The sequence below is a fragment of the Anas platyrhynchos genome, chromosome 2, assembly GCF_047663525.1.
Source record: "Anas platyrhynchos isolate ZD024472 breed Pekin duck chromosome 2, IASCAAS_PekinDuck_T2T, whole genome shotgun sequence".
Classification (NCBI taxonomy): Eukaryota; Metazoa; Chordata; class Aves; order Anseriformes; family Anatidae; genus Anas; species Anas platyrhynchos.
This window is the reverse complement of record NC_092588.1, coordinates 76,529,929-76,551,411: the sequence shown is the minus strand read 5'-3', so window position 1 is coordinate 76,551,411 and position 21,483 is coordinate 76,529,929. Positions and strand designations below refer to the sequence as shown.

At 36.8% G+C, this 21,483-nt stretch overlaps 1 long non-coding RNA gene across 3 annotated transcripts; it reads left to right on the top strand.

Annotated features, from left to right (window-relative positions):
* The first annotated feature begins 255 nt into the window (after positions 1-255).
* LOC119716095 (uncharacterized) lies at positions 256-16,091 on the top strand. 3 transcript variants are annotated; one of them, XR_011807718.1, is made up of 5 exons: positions 256-1,821; positions 7,022-7,049; positions 9,816-9,880; positions 13,457-13,654; positions 14,118-16,091. It is a non-coding gene; the product is annotated as an uncharacterized lncRNA (long non-coding RNA). The 3 variants fall into 3 exon arrangements; XR_011807717.1 differs by having other exon boundaries at positions 13,388-13,654; XR_005263785.2 differs by lacking the exons at positions 13,457-13,654; positions 14,118-16,091 and adding an exon at positions 11,122-12,701 and having other exon boundaries at positions 259-1,821.
* Positions 16,092-21,483: the final 5,392 nt, after the last annotated feature.

Here is a 21,483-nt window from a genome sequence, read left to right as displayed (position 1 = left end):
TGGAAGAATAACATTAAAAATGGAAGGCAAGTGTGCAGTAGGACCTATCACTATAATATTGCATCTAATATTAACTCATTGACTCAGAATTTTAAAGTGTTCCAACTCATTTCAGCACAAGGGCTTCACACTTATTTAATCATGTATATGTATGCTGGCTGGTTTGAATAAGAGCAAATTACAACCATATCATCTAACTACTCTTTTATGTTGAATTTATAGTTGCACAACTCCTGCAATAAATCTGAAAAGAAAATTGGACTATGAGGCAGAGGAATAGGAACCATATGTGGAAGGGTGTGGTACAGGGAAAGCATTGGATACTGATGCAGAGGCATATGACTGCATAAGGAGAAAGGAAGAGCTTATATTTACTGTATAAGGAGAGATGTGAATTTGGACTATACTTTCTTTAGTAAAAGTCTGCATGTGAAAATGTGTTATTAAGAAACAACATGAAGAATAGAAAAGAAATCCAACTGAACTGAATAGACTGAAGACTCCTGTTTCCCGAATTTCAGTACTATCTTTAGCTGCCTCAGACATATCCAAAAATCTATAGGCAAGGAATATATAATTTCTTTCTACTATGGTAACAGTGATGTTAACATGCTCAGGAAGTAAAAGAGACAGTGAGAACTGAATATTTAATTTACTTTTTTACAGTTTGGAGAAAGGTAACACTGAATCGTGACACTAAGGCTTGTTTTAGTTACCCATCATGACTCTTTCATGAAGGAAGTGACTTCCAATTTGGTCTACACCATCATGTGGGACTTGCTCCAAAATTGTAAAGAGACATTCTGAAACAGTGACTGCTCAAATTCAACCTCTCTCAAGGGGCAACAAAAAGAAATTCAACATATCTGTACACAATTTTCAAAAGGGGAGCCACAAGAAAGTAAAAAGGCTAGCAGAAGAGGACGATAAAAGGAAAAAAATGTTTGAAAGCAGCATGGAAACAAGTAGAATTTTAAAGCAAAAGCATCCTACCTGTCAATAAAGACTTGAGAAATGGCAAATGCAAATAGCTAAATAGCAATGCAATGGAAACTAATAAATTAAGAAGGTGTCCTTGAAAAAAAATGAATTTGTGTCCAAGAAATCATAAACTTCAGCAGGCACATTATAAAAAGACAGTAAGGTGGATCAGTGGATCACAAAAATAGTCTGAAGAACAACTTGGAAAGGTGAAAAAAATGATGCCACATACATATATTTATTTCATATAGAACAGAAAAAGAAAGCTTTGCAGATAATCTGCAAAAAGTAAAGAAAAAAAGTAAAGAAATAATGTTTTAAGTAGATAAAGGTTATAACATTGGGGGGGGGGGTTGTGGTTGGTTGGTTGGTTGTCTGTTTTTGTTGCTGCATTCTGTAAATTTTTATTGATTTATTTATTTTGCATCCATGTTAACTGTGGGACAGTTTGAATTGTAGAAGCAGGGATCTTTCTTTTCAACATATGTGTCAGAGGCTTTGTCTGAAATTAAATTATTGGCAGAAAAGGTTATGGATCAAGATGATATGAGCAATAACAAATCACCGGGACCAGATGGCTTCTGCCCCAGACTTCTGAGGGAATTCGAGTGTGAAATAGCCAAACTGCAAACTGTGGTGTGTAGAAAACTGACTCGGTGTCAGAGAACTAGAAAGTGGTTAAAACGACAACATTTTATTTATTTAATTAATTAATTATAGAAATACATGTAGCTCCAGGGGAACTATGGATGAGTAAAGACTGGAATTAAGTGACATATGGATAAACACGAGATGTCACAAACCTACTGGAGTTCTTTGAAGAGACAAACAAGCATTTAGGTAAAGGAAATCTGACTAACATTTCTTTGGATTTGCACATTGCTTTCACTAATACTTCACCAATGTTTTTTAAGAGTACTAAACTGAAAAAGTACTTCTAATGAAAAGGTTAATCAATATAAATAAAATAAAATAAAATAAAATAAAATAAAATAAAATAAAATAAAATATAATAAAATAAAATAAAATATAATAAAATAAAATAAAATAAAATAAAATAAAATAAAATAAAATAAAATAAAATAAAATAAAATAAAATAAAATAAAATAAGATAGGACAAGACTAAATGAACAACAGTTCTTGCAGTGGAAGTCAGTCCACAGCAGAATCTCCGTAGAGATCTGTATTTGGTCCTTTGGTGTTCAACATATGTATATGTATCCTGGAAAAGGGAGGTGAATATTGAAATGGCAGAAGTTGCTGATTCTGTTAAACTATTCAGGGTAGTAAAGATGATGTCCAACTGTGAAAAATTACAGAAGGTGAATGACTGGGAGCTGAACTGACAGCTGAAGGGCAGTGTAGACTAATGTGAGCTAAGATAAAATCCCTGCCTGAACTATTTCCCATCCAAGATTCAGATCCTGCATCATGACAAATGCAACATAGGTTAGAAAATCACCTTCCTGATTCTTCACTACCCTGATTCTCAAATTTCATACCTGTTCTGCGTACTGCAGCCACCTTAAAACAACTGCAAAATAAATGTACTAGCCCTGGTCCCTTATTCACACGGTAGAGGAAGAAGTAATCTGAAAGGAGGAACAAGGACGTAGACCAAAGCCTGCCTATGCAAACCTGTTTATGATTTGGATTTTCCCCACAGTATTTCTTTCATGTCAGTTGCCAGCATAACTCCATGTGGCTAAGTTAGGATCCAGTTGTGATTAGTACATTTTTATGATGGTCAAAAATGCAAATCTATGACAGATTTTTTTTTCTTCATAACAACAAAGACATAGAGTAAAATGCCACGCAGGACTAAATGACCCACCTTTCATCATATGAAAGATCTTAATTCATATGTGATGTGGTTAAAAGCAAAGAGAATTACAATGACAAATTACCCTGGTTTACTGATTTGAACCCTAACTCTAAAAAAGCTATAAAAGCAAAATGGCAAAGGGAGGAGAGGAATAGGAATGACTCTCAGGTATAATTTTAGTGGGAGCATTATGCATTGGCTGTGTAATATCTGAAATAAATTACTTTATAGATAACTTACCAGACATTTTTAAAGCAACACAAAGACTGATGACATAAGATGTTGACATCAAATGTACTCTTCAGTTAAAAACATCACACCAACCTGAGAATTTGATTTTAGCTGCCATGCATTTATCCAAAATTATTATGGTGTTAAATTCTCACCTGTGTTCTTCCCTTCTTATGTTTAAAATGAAAAAGAGTCTTGAAATATAAATACATCAGATAAAGAGAGTAGAGAATATAGATCTTGTTCAGAGCTACTTTCATGTACCATTTTTTGGTTTGTGTTATTAGTAAACATTATGACCTCCACAGTGAGGTGTCTGTTCTGAAACTGTATTGGCTATTGGCAAAAGGTATCATAAATGGAAATATCAGACAAAGTAAAATATTATATGTGTGTGTGCATAAGGATATGTGCGTGACTACAGAAAGTCTTAACGCATGCCAAGCACATCCTAATTTCCACATTAATTACATTTTATGGGAATCAATAGTCCATTTATTATGACAAAATTGTGCTGTTGATACAACTGAACAATTTTCAAGACAGTGCTCACATTAAGATGTACTCTTAATGTGAGTACATCTTATTTCTTAAATTTCAGTTTCAGCCAAGTTCTTTCATGGACTGCTTGACTAAATGTTCATTTAAACATATTTTGTTGTGTGCAGTGAAGAAGGCCAAAGAACCGACAGCCATCTTAAGTTGCCTGGTTTTCATTACTTTTAAAAATTCTTTTGATGGAAACCAATGCTTTACATGAATCTCTGTCCTGGTGCTCCTGCTTCTTCATAGTATAAGTACAGGATTAAACTCAATTGGACTATCAAGAACTATTAGCTGTGGAGAAAATACTCTGAATATTTTGACCTTTTATATTTCTCTGTTTTCACATCCTTATAGCACTACTGTTGTATGATACAAAAGATATTGCTTTAAAGATACGTCTTTATTGCTGTAGCATACATGCAACAAGTTGTGTGAAGTTTTATTCTATGTTGATTATAACTGTAATCAACCCAGGATACCTAGTGCCATATGCAGTTAGAATGCAGTCATATGGTTTGGTTTAGTCCTGTGGCAACAACAATGGAATTTAATTGTAAATGAGAGTTAAGAATCAAATTCAAATTCTTCTCTATAGCTGTACTCATGGCATAGTTGTGTCCAGGCTCTGCTCACATGCACTTATGTGCACTTAAGTGATTAACTTCTCTGATGGCCCAGAAACTTCTGAGTTACTTATCTGCACAAATGCGACAATGGTCTTATTTGGGACACTGAACTGACCTGAGATCAAATGATTGACTGAATTATAGCCATTTGAATATGTATTCAATGCATTCAAGTATTTGAATATGAGTCTGCAGATGGGAATCTTCAACTGCCCTGAAGATCCCTCCAGGTGACTCTTGCTGTACACAGAGAAACCAGTATGTTTCAATGGAGAGATTAACATCTGGCCATCTGGTAAAGAATCTGGCCATAACAGATACTCCTAGAGAGCTGCTGGTACAGAAATTACCATTGCACATAGGCTAAAAGTTGTAAAGAGTCAGTGAAAACTGTTCTAAAGGTGCCAAAGTGGTTATGTCAAAAAATCTTTGTGCATCAACTTAGTTCAGCGATTCTTTGTGTATAGTTTAAAAACACTATTAACAACAGCCTGTGCATGTGAAGTCACACAGAACAGTTGGCAAGCTGGAGAAGAGTTCAGCAGCACAGCAAATCAGGGAGTCTCACTTGATCCTGCTGAAGGCATCATTGCAAGGAACTTCCATGGAGACTCCCATTGACATCTGCACAGCAACCAAATGCCCTGTTCCAAAAATTTGATACCTCACTCACACATTACCCTATGCAAAGATTCCTACAAATTAGAGTTGCTGCTTTTTTAAAATATGCTGTTCATGAGAGTTTGTGCAATGGTCCCTCACCTAGATTTTACATATCAAACTAAATTTTCAACTACTGTGTCTTGCCACAAAGGTCCAATTCGAATAGCCTCTAAGTCATCGGAAGTAGTCACACATTCTGTAAAATATACACCCCAAATTTTACTACTTCTATGGTTTGCAGAAATTTTGACAAATTAAAGATTTGCAATTAGTGCGTTTGAACACTGCCTTTTTATTTGTTGTATATCATAAAGTGAACACCAAAAGGCTTTCTGGATTTTTCTTCATAGGCCCCATATCCTGTTGTTTTTTTTTTCAGCAAAAGTATTCAAGAGTCACCAGCAGAACCTATCCCACAGTAGCTGTGACAACAGAAAATTTCTTAGCATCTCCTGGAAAGTTCTTCCCAATGAAATTCTTCCCTACTGTAGTTCCTTCAGTGTGTTCATGAGCTGAGCTTTATCCAGTCAGAAAAGATTTGTGAAAAATCAATGACTATCATTGAAGTATTGTACTTCCTTCCTTAACCATAAGTAACAACTCTTTTAGTTCATTAATTGGAAATACTTTCTAATCTGTAGCGTGAAATATACTTTATATAATAGTAACACAACTTCCACAATCTAAAAATATCTAGGTTTAAGATGGAATTTTTTTAAAACTGAAACAAATGCATGCACAATAAGAAAGTAAATGGACGAATTTATAAAATAATTTATAAAATAATTTCTGGATCTAACATCTAACAGGTTTATCCAAATAATCTAATAAAATAGCTATGAAAAACCTTTTGTCTTGAAATTTTCAACAACATTAATTTCAAGATTTTATTTTTAAAATCTCGTTGTTGCATGTCACATGTAAAACTGATGCTGGCTTCTATGCATACCTAGCATAAGTAACACTTTTTGTTTGCTTGTTTGCTTCTTGGCAGATTTAGCATCATTTTCTCCTATCACTCAATCAGAGTACTCTGTTGGCAGATTTGAATTGAAATATATGATGTACATCATTCTGTCACCATTTACTCCCTCTTTTTTGTTTGTTTGTTGATTTGTTTTGTTTTGCTTTCAGTATTACTGTCTCCTCCAAAGCAGGTTTCTTTTCCTTTTCTTCCCCTTATAACTAGTTCTCCTGTTTAATTAATTTTTAATGATAATTCCAACCCTTCTAGCTCTCATTGTATTTTATTTACTTGATAAACCCAGAATGAAAACATAATCTATTCAGCCTCTGGTAAAGTCTTCCATCTCCAGAACAGTACATTGTTCTGTATCATTACACTTGTATAGAACTGTCAATAAGATTTTTGTATTTTCATGAGAGATATAAATTGGTCTCAGTCAAATTGATGAGGTGATATTCTCTAATATTTTAATAACATTTGAATAGCCTGATACATTCCCTTCATTCTTTTGTAACCTGTCAAAGGAACAATGTGAAAACATTGAATCCATGTGGAAAAAAAAAAATGAACAGTCAGTTCATTTATAAAATTAAGCATTTACTTACTTATAGCTTAATTTTTTGCTCTGTCCTGTTTCTCACTTATACTCTCTTCTTGCTTATCCTTAAATTTATTTCCATGATTGTTTTTGTTAGTCTTTTAGTCATAATATATCATAATAAAAATAGCAGGCAGCAGAATATTTCAGCAGGAAGACATAATGAAGGTTAGTACCTTCTACTAACAGCAGACTTTCATATGGTGAACACTGATGCAGCAGTTGTTTCCCCTTCTTATTTAGTCTCCAGTCCTAGTATTCTTTCAGATCACTCTGTCATCAGTATTCTTATACAAGCCAATATGTTTGTTTGGCATTTAACAAAACTATACTCCTTTGCCTGATATTACTATTACTTCATTTTATTGACTATGAATTTCCTCTAAAATCTGGGGAAAAATTTTTGTTCTTTGGGGTAGGAAGGATAGAGGGTGTCTTTACAATGAACATTAAGAAACATTGAGCCTTTCAGCCTGTGGTTATATTTGGTAGTTTTAATTTATTTATTTTTTTGTTTGTTTGTTTTGTTTTTTCCTTCAGTTTTATGTTAAAGAGTAATTTCAATACAGTTTCTCTTTCACAGTTAGTGGAGTTTTCCTCAATTTTGATAGGTAAGTATGTGCTTTGAAATGTTAATATAGATGTATATATCTATTATATTAAATGTTAATATAAAATGTTAATATAACATGTCCACATTTTTAATATAACTTACAAATGTATATTTGATATTTGCTTATTTATGTGCTTACACATAAGCTGTATTCACCTTCCATTATTATTTCTTATAATAATGTTGATAAATTGAAAAATCACTTAGTTTTTAATATGTTTTTATCTACCTAAAGTAATTAGCAATATGTTTCTGAAAACTGTACTTTCTTGAGAAGTGATGTATCCTGTATAATGGTTTGAGAGAGACTCTGAATTGGCTACATAAAATTTATTCAGTGCTTCCTAAATGTTTTCCTTTAAACTACATTTGAATTTCACATATGGAGGATCACCATGTTAAATCTATGGGTCAAAATAAAACTGTTAAACTAAAAAATCTATTTTTATGACAAAAAGATGGAATCTGATACATAACAAAGGAAAGATGTCTGCAAGAAACGTACTCTGTTTGCTGAGTCCACATAGCAACAGTGTGAGAATGAGCTTATTTCAACGTTATTTTAATTTAATTGTTCCTTTCAGTGAAATCAAATTCCTAAAATAACGTGATGCATCTGTGAAAAACGCAGATCCAATCCTAGGGTGCCTCAGGCACAACATTTCCAAGAAAAGTAGAGATGTATTAGTGCCATTTTATAAGGCTCCAGTCAGAACTCATCTGGAAAACTGTAAAGTTCTAGTCAATCACATTCAAGAAAAAATAACCAAAATGGATATGGCACATAGGAATGTAGTCCCAAACCGGACAACAGAAGGGCAACAAGGACCTTCAGGGGAATGCAGAGCCTGCCCTTGAAGAGGATTCTGGTAGAAGAGCACAGCTGGATTTTATGAGCAACATAAGTGTTGAAAAGGGTTACCCTCTTTGAATATTTTCAAATTTTGAAATGTTGAAAAGATTACTCTCTTTTAATACATCATAAGAGAAGCTATTAGAGGAGCTGATAGAGCTAAATATCACAGTTGGCAAAAACACAAATGTGAATAGACTGGTTATAATTAAATTTAGCCCAGATATTACAGGACATCTGACCATCAAAAGAAAGGATTTCTGAAAAATCTCTCAGATCAGAGGAAGGGAGGCAAAAATCTATTTTAAGAGGGTGTTTAGTCTGTATTATCATCATAGAATGCCTTGGGTTGGAAGTGACCTTAACAATCAACTAGTTCCAACCCCCCTGCACCCACTAGATCTGGTCACCCATGGTCCTTTTAGCTACACTGATTTTGAATGATTCTCTTTTACTTACAACTGATGTACTTCATGCTGGTTTTGACTGAACAAATCTAAGAATGCTTTTCACTTTCTTTTCACTTTCTTTCATTTCCTTTTTTTTGTTTTTTTCTCTGTATTGATGTACAACACCAGCTTTATTTTTTTATGCTATGGGAAACATTATTCTTTGAAAACTTGTTCTAGCTGTGCAAGATGTGTCAGTTTACCAGTACTTGATGCTCCGTTTTTTTATTCCCTTTCACCCATGCCAAACCATATGCTAAATTAAAAGGGAGAAACAGATCAGCATTTCTGGAAAACTATGCTATGCTCAATCTAAATCTCAAATTTATTGCATATTAAAATCCGGAAGGTACATACCTTATCACTAAGCAGCAGCCGAAGGACAGGTTACTGAACAAATTATTACATTTTCAATATTGTTAAGTATCCATCATCTTACACTGAAGTCAGGATTATTTTTCATATACTGTCATTTTGCACTGAGTAGCTGCTGTTTCAATCTATATACTGAAAGACAAGCCATGTGAGGTTTGAGATGTACTTGCAAGGTTTCCTCTATTGCCAACAGTTTTCCATTACATAATCAATTTATTAGTAAATTGGCAATGATCCATATGTGACAAATAGTGTTAAGATTTTGATTTTGAAGAATTGCCAGGGCACACTGTTCATTGACTAGTATAAGCCACTTTTCAAAGAGACACATAGATGAATTCACTCAGTTTTAAAATGAATATCATAATCCATGCAGTGGTGATCTTTAGAAATTTAGACTTGTATTAGCAAATAGACTGAACGTGCCTGGTTTAAATGCGGTATAGTAGACTTTCACATGCACACCACCAGAACAGGAGTAGTGGGAGGTGAGCATTCTATTGTCTCTTTCTTGCTGTTCAGCATGTTGCAAAATATCAAGGATAGAGAGCTTCAAGAAGCCAAACATACTGTTGATGTAGGTATCAGGTAAGGAAGCTCTGTCAGATACATTTTCAGCTCTTTCATGAAGCTCAGTGTTCAAGTTCAGTCAAATACTGTAGGAATGCTTCATTACACATAATCTCACTTTTGAAAAATAGTTGAGACGTGTTCTGAAACCTCAGCAGAGAGTCTACTGACTGAAATACAATACCATTAATAGTTTCTGAGAAGTGCAAAGGCACACAATAGGTAAAAGTCCATTTAAAGTTCCCTTAAATAAAGGATGCAATATAAATACTTCCACACAATTGGATTTTGTCTGATACCAGTCACTCATTTCTGAGTGGAAAGAAAACAGTGAGCCTACATCACTCAACAGAAATCTGTTGGTCACAGCTTCACAGCCTACCATTGTATCTTTCCCATACATCTTAAATGTCATTAGATTATATCTTAATTCAAAATGCTATATATAAAATATTAATGGCTATCTTTGAGCCACTGTGCATTTATGATCCATCAATAGTGTTGTGTCTTTCAACAGTATTGACTGACTCATCTGCAGACTGGGCCCTTGGGATTACCTCAGTATCAGCATGCTTCTGCCAGGTAGTTCGTCTGTCAAAATGGAATAATTTTTGTCTGACCTACTTAAACATTTCCTATTCATGTCTATAAGGCACCATTGCTTGAACTTAATTCATTAATTCTATATATAGATATCACATGGATATGCTAATACTTGTGATGAATGGAGATGTCCAAAGCATGGGTGAAATATATATATATATATTAATTTTCTCTTTAAGTATTATTTCTTGCAACAAGAAATCAGGTACTCGGAAAGGTAGCGTCTGTTTCTCATAGCTCACAGCTGAGGTTTAAGTATGCAAATAGGACTTATACCATTATAGCAATTATCAAACTGTAAACTTGATAATGTGTTTATATACATATGTGTGTCTCTGTATATACGTATAAAATGTTGCTATATTCAGGCAGCAATTCAACATAAAACAAAAACAAAAAAGAAAGTTCCCGATATCTAAATGGATCTCATAACTTTCAAAATCATGCCGCTGTTTTTGCTTTGCATGGAGGTTGTCACTGTAGGCAATTGTAGGGATAAGGTATTTTTTGAAAAAGTTTCAGACAAAGTATCAACTTAGGTTACTTTCTGGAGACATTAATTTCTGAAAATGCTGACCATGGCTGGTAAAGCAGTCTAGTTTTCAAAGCAGTAACTGTTGCATAGTGCAGCCTTTCATAGAAATGTCGACAGATAGTCATGAACTGTTTGAGAAGAGGGCAAAAAGAATTACCAGTGAATTAAATGAAAATTAACTTTATACTTTCTCAGATATTTAGCAACAGAAATGTTTGGAATGTTCCACCAAATATTTTTGAACATCTATTCAAAGGACAGTAAGAATGAAAAGATTTTAACAGGTGTAATAAATTTGTAGTGTTAAGGGATAAATTATACCATGCCAGAAACACTCCTTTGTTATCCCTTTGTTCATCCTCCAGGAAAAGGCACTTAAAAGTCTTGTTTCTTACCTGATTTCTAATTGGGTATTTCTTCTGTCCACATCAGCGCTGACAATTTGCTTCCTTTACCTGAAACACTCTACCACAGACCACACTTTTATCTGTAACGCTGCACTTCTTTTTCACAGATTCCTATCTGTGAAAAAAGCCATGTCCTCTCTAATTAGATTAGATTATACATATCTATTATGTGTGTTATATATAGAGAGTCTTTTTTTTTTTTTTTTTTTTTGCATTATATGCATATTATAATATGTTATATATGTATGATATATATATAACAGCTTCTTCTTTTTCAGGAAATTCTACCTGTCAAGTGGAGGAGGGAAGTTGTTTGGTTGTTGGATATTTTTTTAAATTTACTTCTTAGTTTAATTCAGATTAATCAAAATGCTTGTAAGGTTCGTGCACCAGAAGTGTAAAGAGAAAACAATTACAAATATGGTGTAAAGCTACATCTAAAGATCATATAAAGTCAGTGTTCAAGGTACTTCACAATTTGTGCTTACTCTGAGAACAGCCAAAATAATCTACCTTTTAATTAAATTGAAGTTAAATCACTTGAATCTCAACATTTTCAAAAACTTCATTGCATCATCCCCAATCATAAAATGTTTCTGATTTTCCATAGTTTTAACCTATTTCTCTAATCATCATCAAAAATTAGATGCATGTAATGTTGTGGGTGTGATCCTGACACTTTCATAAGAAAGTTTAAAGAGAATATTGTTCACATACAGACATATGAGGAGAGTACCAGGTAGTTGTCCAGTCCTGCACATTGTCTACAGCACTGCTTCAGTGGAACACGTAGAAACTTCACACTCAGAGGATTACTGGTTTTTCTTCCATTGAAGGCATGAACAAAATAATGCTGGAAAATTTTGCATAGTTTCTCGCACTGAGATAAATTGCAGATTGTTTCCTTACAAAATGTCAACTGATATTTAACACTTTGTTTTTAATGTAGTCCTTTATCTCAGTTGACAAATGATTCTTAATGTGTGAACTTCTGGAAAGCTGGACTTCTTGAAATGAGAGCAGTTTTCCTTTAAGCTACATGAAAATGTCACTTCCCTCCTCTCTGCATGCTGGAGAAATGCAATGAAATGTGGAAATGAGATCCGAGTCTAAAATAAATAAATAAATAAATAAATAAAGTTTTGTATCTATGAGATTCTTGAAAACTGAATTAAGTGGCAAATGCCTTGATGACAGGCAGCTTAAGAGGAGACGTGAGAACATTTTAACTAACAAAGGTGAGATTTTTAAAAGGCAGCCTAAATTTGAAAGGGAAGTGATATGCAATAATTGTTTTGTTTAATAAACTTTTCTAGATTTTTTTTTGAAATTGTTAAAAGCAAATTAGACTCCTGTTTAGTTTTTTCCTTAGTAGATCTTTAAATGAGGTTCCACAATAATTTCTGTGACTAATTCTTAGAGAAGAAATAGCATATACAATGGTCAATGACAAAAAAATTGTTTAATTTAGGGAGGTCAGCATTACAAATTTATTTGCTGCTTTTTTATGAAGATCTGCTAATTATGGTTCATGTGTTAGAGGAAATCTAGAGCAAATCTATTCCCTACTTCCTAGATGAGAGCTTATTTACCTTACAATTTGATTTTTCCCTGACTGTCTTGTCTTTGTTTTGCTCTGAAATGTGGTTGCAGTATAATTACATGCTTTTAATGTATGAAGCAGAACACTCTTAGTACATCTTTAAGATCTCAAACACCTTAACTTAATTCAATATTAATATATTTTTTTTCTGATACAAATGCTAATAAAAATATGAAGAATTTATAATCCTGAAAATTAGCTGTACCATTTGTTCTCACCTTAACAGGTAATAAATGTTTTTTTCTGCCTAGTCTTCTAGTTTTTCTCTATCTCTAAGAAATTGAAATTATCTCTAATAAATATCTCTAAGAAATTATCTCTAAGAAATTGTATATTACTGCAGTCTAAAAATAAATAGACTGGACTATTTACAGACATCATACAAAATTGAAAATAAAACCCTGCTACAATAGCACACTTACAACATTTCTTTACTATAATAGAAAGAAAAATTATTTTTTGGCTGTAAGTTAATGAAAATATTTTATAAAGCTTTCCAATACTTACTTCATCGTAATCTTGCTACATGAAAACAGCACTACAGCATGCTATTTACTGAAAACATTGAGAAGAGCCAGTTGGACAATTAGAGAAAAAAGTTGTCAATTTTTCAGTATAGAGAAAACATTTTATTCAAGCCAGAATGTATAACACTGAAAATGCTAATAAGCCTTCGAAAATGTACAAGAAGGAAAAAAAAAAAAAAAAAAAAAAAAAAGTGCAAATGCTATTTCCACATAATTAATACTTCTCTAAGGTTATAATTTTTTTCTATTTCTAGCCATATAGTTTGAAATTGTTTTCTCTGGATATTCCCAAGAGAATCAAATCCTATCACTATATCACTATAAAACTGGTTCACCTATAGGGATAGATACTGATTCCTCTGACTTTTACAATTTTTCCATTGCTGCCGTTGTGTTCAACTTGGTATCCACCAGGACCCCCAGGTCCTCCTCTGCCAAGCTGCTTTCCAACCAGTGCTGGTGCATGGGCTTATTCCTCTCCAGGTACAGAACATCGTATTTTCCTTTGCTGGGCTACTACTCTAAGAAACTTCCAGGTCCGAGGAACTGGGATATTTTCATGAGGAACCCAGGACCCCTCCCACTGTGCTCGCACCCCAGACCCCTCCTTGCATGCACGCAGGCACAACCCAGAATAATCCCACAAAGGCTTTCATGTTTCCAACCTGAAGTGTTCCTATGGTATGTCCTTGGGCACTGGCAAGACCATACTAAATCAGTTGGGCTGGGAGCTGGACTGGGTTTACTTGCTAGCAGGAGGGCTACAGGCTTGATGTACAGGCTCTCAGGAGGCAGCTGGAGGCAGCAGTCGGGTCCACCCCTGAGCCTTCTCTCCTTAATGCTGACCCAAGGAGTTCCCTCAGCCTGCCCTTGTACGCCGTGTGCCCCAGGGCCACGCTGTCTTCAATGCCCTGGGCTGGGCACACTACACTACACACACTGCACACACATCAGTATCTTTCCTCTCCTGGGAACACCCAGGGAAGGGGATGCAGCAGTACAGACGCAGTCGCTAAATTGTCCCCAAAGAAGAAAGTGGCTCTCTGTGATTTTTTATCACTTTCTTATTTTATTTTTCATTGCTGTTTATTGAATTATTATTATTCCTAATGAAGCTCTTCTTTGTTCTTCTCTGAATGAACAGTGACGCTGCGCTCCAGCACCTCTTCCCAGCAGACGAGAAGTCTTCTGCTTCTTCAGAGGAGCAGCTGTCTCCCTAACAGCTTTGATCTGCAGCTCTTCTTTGTGCTTTGCCGTGGAAGGTGCGGCTTCCTCTTCAAGCAGCCATGGGGCAGCCTTCTTGTCCTCACACAGAGACATCGCCGGGCTCCTGGTCCCAAGGTCCACCGTGGCTCTCCGAGGGGTTCCTTCTGCCGCCCTGGTGCAGCATCCCAGAGGAAGCCAAGTCCCCTCTCGTCCACTCCTTGAGACTCCCTCCGTGCAGAAGAGATGACACCTCTGGACGAGGTGGGGGTGGGGGATGGAGGATGGGGGAAAGGGAAGGGAAGGGAAGGGAAGGATGGCCGTGCTATGAGGCACGGCGGCCGGGCCGTGGATAAGGAGCTGGTGGTCTGCTCCTGCGGTGCCGCCGATGGATCTTGGCAGCTGGGAGCCCAGGCACGTCGATGTCCATTGCCTCATCTGGAGGTGGATCCACCTCCATCAGGTCTTCATCCGGAGGCAGATCCACCTCCATGGGCTCCACAGCGCCGGGCACCGCTCCTATGCCACGACCACCGGCCCTCTTCCACTTCCACATTGAAGGCAGTGGCCGCCTTTTCTTTGCTCTGAGGACTGAGTCCTCTTTGGACCCACGCAAGCGTGGGCAGCCTTCACTCCAGGTCCTCTTCCTCCCATCCATGATGGCTGTAAGAGGGCCTGGAAGCTCAGCGAGTGGCGGGCCCTGCGCAGGGGCCTTTTATAGGGCCCGGCACAATCCGGGGGGCAGATGCCACTGTGACATCAGGAAGCCTCTGTGACGGTGGCCAACGCATGGCCAGACGTGGCTGTGTTGGGAGAGGTGTCGGTGGCCTGAAAGACGCCCTCACGAGGCGAGGCAGGAGGAGGAGGGTCGGGGGGCAGAGGGCCCCTCTCCTGGGGATGGCTCTCCCTGGCCATTTGGCCTGCCAGAGAGACAGGCTGCCCCTCGGGCACAGGGCCTGCCCTCCAGCCCCCTCCTCATCCTGTGCCTGGGCTCCCTGTGCCACAAGACGCTGGCAGCAGTGTTTCTGCAGGGGCAGGGCCTCCACTACCCCCCTGCCACCGACCGGGCTCCCTGCGAGTGGCGCAGCTCCCCATGCTGACAGCAGCTGAGAGGGGGCAAAGCACCCAGACAGCCTGCAGATGGGCAAGGGAGGCACAGCCAGGTGCTGCCAGGTCTCCCAGCAGTCAAAAAAAGCTCTGCTGACACTCAAGTGCTGCGGGAGCCCTTCCTCTATTATTAAACCATTCATTAATGTGCTAGATAAAAACTCCGTTGCACTGAGAATCTGCCATGGCACCACAGAAAGCAGAGAAGCGTAGCCTCATTTAGCTTGGAAAAGACTCTTAAGATCATCAAGTCCAACCATCCACCTAACTATCAAGTCTACTACTAACCCATGTCCCTGTGCACCACATCCGCACATTTCTTAAATCCTCCAGGGATGGCAACTCCACTGCTTCCCTGGGCAACCCGTCCCAATGCCTTACCACCCTTTTCTTGAAGAAAGTCTTCCTTAGACCCATCTAAACCTCCCCCGGGGCAACTTGAGGCTGCTTCCTCACGTCCTACCATTTGTCACCTGAGAAAAGAGATTGATACCATACTTGGTTCAACCTCCTTCCAGGCCACTGTAGGGAGTGGTGAGGTCTCCCTTCAGCCTCCTTCTCTCCAGTGTACCCTGCTTGGAAATGATGCAGATATGCCATGACAGGAAAACAATCATGCCATGCAACATAGCATTAGGCTTTTCAACTTGTGGAAGATTTCTCTTGTGCTGTTTAGAACATAGACCACAGTCAATTTCCGCTTTAAGAAAATCCTTTTTTACCAAAATTGAACCTTGGCACTGCCATCTATGAAATGATTACTAAAACATGACGGAACACAAAGATAAAAAACTCTTAGTGTAGCATTCACTGCACTGACTCCGTGTCATTTGAAGTTCCTGATACACTTGTTAAATGTGCCTGGACAGCTTGAACTGTATCTCTGGTACTCAGCAAATAGCCAATGACTGTACTGAAAACACCTGAAACTGCACCAGCTTACATACAGAGTTCAGTGAGCAATGCACTTAGGCATGAAGGAGGCTGTCACCAGCCTTTTATTTCTTCAATATAATGCAGGAAAAGCCTATATTTCCAAAGCTAGGCTTTATAGCTAATTTCTTATACTACTATTGCAGTGTTGAAGCACCTCACAGCCTTCACCTCCTCTTGTAGTGTCTCTGTAAGATAGAAGAAGACACCTTGGACACTGAGATCAAACAGAATCACAGAACTAGAGCATTACTGAGTCTGGACGGGACCTCTGAATATCATCTCGTCCAAATTCCCTGCTCAAAACAGGGTCAACTAGAGCAGGTTGCTCAAGGTCATGTCCACTCAAGTTTGGAATATGTCCATAGAAGGAGACTCTACAACTGCTCTGGGCAAGCTGTTCCAACGCTCACTCACCATCACAGTAAAAAAAAAAATACATATGGACAAGATCCCTCTGATCCTTCTCTAAGCTGAATAATCCCAGCTCTCTCAGCCTTCATCATATGAGAGACGCTCCCGTCCCTTAATAATCTTTATTACTTTGCACTTCACTCTTGCTTCAGGAAGTCCATGTCCTTCCTGTAGTGCAGAGCAGGGGAGGAGCCAGTGCTCCAGGTGGGGCCTCACCACTGCTAAGTAGAGGGAACATCATCTCCCTTGACCTGCTGGCAACACTGTTCCTGATGTAGCCCAGGGTCCTGATGGCTTTTTGTTTTTTGAAAGGCACACTGCTACACTGTCTGCTAGATAAAGGAAATCTTCTGTTCCCTTTGGGACCTGGATATTCATTTCTACATAGTCATGAAGGCTTTTTATGATTAAGACAATCAATGGTCTATACTTAAAAAAATCATTACTGACCTGTCAGCTGCATTGTAAGAATTCATGCAGAGATTAAAAATTTCAAGTTGAATTCAGCTGCTATGTATTTGTTATTCCAACTGATGCACAAATTGAGCTGGCAAAAGCCTCATACTGCAAGAGGTAGGTATGATGACAGATGTACCTCTGTGGCACTCATTTACATTTCAGTTCACCATTACAGTAGTCTTAATTTTAAAATGCAAATAAATTTGTCCTTAAGAAGTGAAAAGGCATGGAAGGGATAGTGATGAGAGCATCAAACTGACATTTATTTATAATGAAACCAAAGGACTCAAAGGACTGAAGCTCACCATTCTTGAAATAAAAGATTAATCCATCCAATCCCTGCTTTACACTTATTGTTTGAATCAATATAGAGAGAACTTAAAGAGTGAGATGAACCTAAGTCCATGAAATATGTTTAACATGATCTTAGAGAACAAAAGAAATACTTTTTGGCCTGTCATTTTTTGGCTGCAAATCTTGTTTAGCTCTTGTTGGTATAATAAGCTGCTGTTGTTTCTACTGCTTTTCCCAGTGAGAAGTGTTCTCACCATCTGAGATGTGTTTCTGGGATTGCCTCAGGCTCTGTAATGAGTCCAAGTTATTTTTTCCGCTGTGTGGAAATTTTCTCATTCTATTGGAAATGTCCATCATATATAGACATGAGGATGAAGAAGAAATTGATGAGTGCTTCACTGTATATAACTCTAGCTGGTTCTACTGAGGTTTCATGGCACTCTCTTTCCACTTCCCCGAAGAAAGTCACCAAGTGAAACTCAATACTGCTGGAGATGGCACTTATGCTCTAATGACTGGCAACTCCCTTTACTTTTGCACTGAACCCTTGCAGAGTCATAACTGTACTGGGCCAGCTGGCTGCAAGATGAGGAATCCTGCAGGTCTTGCCACATGCCAGTGTACTGGAAAAACATCGCACCCTTCAAGACTGCATGAACTGTGCATAGATGCTGAAGCTTTCTCTGCGGGATTGTGCTCTCTGGCAGGGCTAAGCACAACCTGACTCCACTCTCACAATCTTGTGATGCCCATGCATCACAATACCATACACAAAGCTCTATGTAGTCCTCTCAATCACTGTAGTATCTAAGCTGTCTGGACAAAATAAATAAATAAATAAAATAAAATAAAATAAAATAAAATAAAATAAAATAAAATAAAATAAAATAAAATAAAATAAAATAATAAAATAAAAACAAATAACAAAAGAACAAGTAAACAAACAACCAACCTCATTTTCTCTCTACTTTTCTCTCCTTGCTTGGATAGAGTACCACTACTTGCTTCTTTCTATCTTCCATTCAGTCTTCTGGCACAGAACATGCCTTTCTCATACCTAGTTTACCCTTTCAAAAGCACTCTTCCCAGTGTCATGTTGTTTCCTGAATTTGTGTCTTTATCTTAGGGTACGCACTATACAGAGTCCAGGAGCCTGGAACAAACCATGAATTCCTAGACTAAAAGAAAGAATAAAATTTGCTGTTGATACCACTTTTCATTCAGAATGCCTTTTGGAGTTTGGATCTAGCCCCACCTGCCTTCTCAATTAAAAATATTAACACTGGGACTATACCCTGAGCTTGATGGAATACACATCAATTTCACATTAGGGGAGAGAGAGAGAGAGAGAGAGCAGAGAGTAGAGACACCAAAAAAACTTTTTCTTATAAAGGGGTATTGGGGCAAACGCCTGCCACAGGACATGTCAATCCCAAAATCTTGCTTACATCTGAAACTACCACACTAAAAAAATCCTATTTTCTAGATTAGCGTTCTTTCTGTGTATGTTTTTGGTAGCAGTCTTGGACCAAGTAGATGAACACTACTCTACTGTAAAAAGTTCTCCCCTTGCTTCCTTTTCTCTCCAGCACAAAAGATGTTAAACAGGGTGGGATACTTAGTCTGTATGTGACTGATACTGATGACTTTTCATTGGATGCTTTTGAGAACAGGCATAAAAAAGTCTTGCTTTTCTTAATTAATATCTGGAAATGTAGAAGAGTGAATCCATTCCATCATCCACCTTTACCTCAGCTGTTCACATTGCAAAACCAAAGTTGACAAGCATATGAACTGATTTAGATTACACTCCTTCCTTGAAATTTTGTGCTGCATTGAATATTCACTATTTATTCTTAATATATAGAGTGAATTTGTGATGACTTCATGTTGAGACAAATAGTGATATGAAAGCCTGACACACCAATTCCTAATATGAAAGCAAAAGTTCATTGTGTTATCACTAAATAGCAAAGTCACTTCTTTTGAGTATATTTTTATGCTGAAGACCAGCAGCTTTAATTTTGTCAGAGTAACGCTGATGGAGATAATTCCTTTATGTAGACTTGCCTCTCATCATCCTGACTAGCTTATGTGATTAGCCGTGAAGATTTTATGTACTCACTATGCTTTGCTCAGTCTCAAGCTCAGCAATGAGTCCAACTGCTTCACCTTAGAGTCACAAATAATGTTATTGATAAGTCTGGGGTGGCAGGAACATCATCTGGTCCCACTCAGCACTCAGAGCACAGCAACGATGAGGATCCCAAGGGTGTTCAGGGGCCTTGTCTCACCTAATCTGGCACTCATTGGAGAGTCCAAAACTTGGTATTCACTCTCACTGACGGGGGGCTTTTGTTCATTATTTTTTAAATAGTATTTTTTAAATTATCCTATGCTGAAAGTCTGAATGACATGGAGTTTCCTAGGTCCCTTTAAACAATATCTCAGGTACTCTGCATATGTGAAGAGAAAATAATGCCAAATTCATTTCATTTACAGAAAGAAATAGACTGTATTTATTGGCATTAAATAGTATTTTGAATTTCTCTTGTATTTGTATTAAAAAATTAAACTGTATTTTTATCAAAATTCTTTTACAATAGCTATTATAAACGGTCAATTAGAATAACTAATGAGAAAATGAGCTATCAGTTATCGAAGCAATGAGGACATCAATTGCAATATTAACTTTCAGATAACATTTAAATTTATTAAAACTTCTTTTATTCTGCTTGCCAAATTAGCTACTGGCTAAAAGCTCAAGTTACAATCAAAAATAACTTTACATGACTGTACACAGATATTAGAAAGGAAAATATACACAAATCACATATCGAATAATTGGGGAAAACAGAATATGAAAATAAAAAAATTTTTTACAAGTTATTTATTTCTACACTTTATCACGAAATTCTAACTCTGGATTGAAAAAAAATCTGAATAAAAACATATTTATGGGTAGTAATTATTTTGTACATGTTATGTGTATTATGTAGAATATGTGTTCGATATGATAGGTGTACATGATATGTAATATATATGTAGTGTATATCTTACATATTTGCTATGTATGTCAAGTATGACATAATATATATGTACATATATGCATATACATCCCCTGTGTGTGTATGTTTAAATATCACAGTCCTGAAGAGTATACATTTTTAACTTTCATTGTTTTAGAAATAACAATGTAGTTAGAAAAACTCAACTCATTATCATGTACTTTTGTTGCTACCCACTTGAAATCAGGTTTATTTCTTGTAAATCAGTTTTACCTGTGGCACTTTGGATTGAAATGAAAGTGTCTTCATGGTCTCATCAAACATTTGTTATCAGAAAAATTTCTGAAGTGATTTTATATGTAGAAAGGATGGGAGACATTTATTGTCTTGAATAGCAAATACATATACATTTTTAAATTCATAATCTGGGCTTTTATGTTGCACACTCTGATAATGCTATTTGTGCCCAAACACTTTAGGGCATGTAGACGAACCTTTTCAAATTTTCCATTCAGATGGAGCAATTAAAAGAAATAACTAATAGAGAAAACCTGGTGAGATTATTTTTATTGATTTTGTTAAGAATATAGCATTTCAGAAAGTGGCTGCAGAAACTGTTAGACTGAACAGAACTTCAGGATCAGGATCCCTGCAACACAAACCTAGCTAAACTTGACAGTGTTACTTACTTACACTTTGTTTCTTATTTGGACTCCACAATTTAGAATCCATGAAAACCATATTACAGCAGTTAAATCTCTGCCCTTCATAAGAAAATCAGAGAAAGGCTAGGTGATCTGCAAGAAATTAAGGCAGTTAATGGAATTTTAACCCATCCAGGAGTGCAAGACCATTGCCAGGGAGAACATGAACTACAAGGATGCAGGCAATTTTTTTAGGATGCAGGCAATTTTACTGAGACATTAATATGAAATACCATCTCTATTTTTACCATTTCAGACATATTTTTCACCATTAGCATCACTTCATCACTTTGCACAGAGAATATGACTGCAGCAGGTGAGAATCAGTAGAACAGAAAGCTTTTTAATGTGTATTGGTCAAAAAAAATTAAGTATGTAAATCACCGTG